We start from the raw sequence: 1,248 nt of genomic DNA, 5'->3' as shown, positions 1-1,248 counted from the left end.
AAGTATATGTTGTATTCTGAGCTTTCCGAAATGTCGGGCCAATATTTGGGCCCTAACATTTCACAGCTTTACTGCTATGTACCCCTAGTATTGCTCCAGGGGAAATTGTAGTTTTACCAAATTCAGTTCAGTTCTAGTTTCAAAATTTTAGTTGTTCGAGAGAAAATTAAATTTACTGAAATTTTAGTATAATAGTTGAGTCCCAAAAAATCATAGTTCGGTTTTTTGGGCCCTAAGAGTCATAAATAGTGGTCCCTTCCGCAATATTATACCTTTTCTTTAATATTACATCAGTTTTCCAGATCATGATAAGACTTTAATCATATAACAATAATATTATTATTATTAATAACTTCATTTGCAGTAATATAATGTATAAATTGTGTTAATTACATTGAGAGTATTTGCGAACAGTAATGCTTGACATTAGCCAGATTTCAACATCTATATAACAGAGCGGCTCAATGGTCTAGGGGTATGATTCTCGCTTTGGGTGCGAGAGGTCCCGGGTTCAAATCCCGGTTGAGCCCTATTTTTTTTTTCCATTTCACGAAAATTTTGGATTGTTCAGTTGATCAATCGCTACAAAACTATTTTTCAGAAAAAAATCGATGGAATCGACCTTTGCAAGTGTGTTTAAGCGTATGGACAAATGGTGCAAAAATATATAGGTGCAGGTCATTAATCAAATATTAACATTGGGACAATGGTATTTTTAGAAAACCTTCTTGTAATATTGGCGCACATCGGAGTTGTAAATTTAGCAAATTCGCAGTGTAATATTAAGACCCTTTTGAATAACTGATTTTCTATTTGCGCTGCACCACTCATGCTCTCCTGGTAAAATGGCCGAAACGAAGTCTCACTTCTACGATACCATCTGTTAATTCTATAGTACAAGGGCACAGTAAATTTACTAAACTCAGAATGCAATATTCAAGGCCAAGAAAACATCAATTCTCATTATACTTTTTGTCTCTCATATTCTCCCAGTCTCAGCCATGGAACAGTTAGTATATTTACAAAACTATTTTTTAATTTTAGTATACATCGATGTTGCAAATTTACTAAAAACGTAAAGTAATATTGGAGCCCTTGAAAATCATCGAGTCCTAATTTTCTCTATATCACTCATGCTCTCCTGGTACAATGCCCGAAAAGAAGATACTTCAACGATACCGTCTGTTAATTCTACAATACGAGGAAATAGGAAATTTACTAAACTCAGAATGCAATATTCAAGGCCCA

General features: G+C 34.2%; 1 non-coding gene across 1 annotated transcript; it reads left to right on the top strand.

The window, feature by feature from the left end:
• Positions 1-458: 458 nt before the first annotated feature.
• Trnap-ugg lies at positions 459-530 on the top strand. Its single transcript has one exon. It is a non-coding gene; the product is annotated as a tRNA-Pro (tRNA).
• The last annotated feature ends 718 nt before the right edge of the window (positions 531-1,248 follow it).

Source organism: Diachasma alloeum, unplaced genomic scaffold (assembly GCF_001412515.2).
Source record: "Diachasma alloeum isolate Michigan unplaced genomic scaffold, Dall2.0 Dall_scaffold_00213, whole genome shotgun sequence".
Classification (NCBI taxonomy): domain Eukaryota; kingdom Metazoa; phylum Arthropoda; class Insecta; order Hymenoptera; family Braconidae; genus Diachasma; species Diachasma alloeum.
This window is presented reverse-complemented; position numbering and strand designations above follow the sequence as displayed.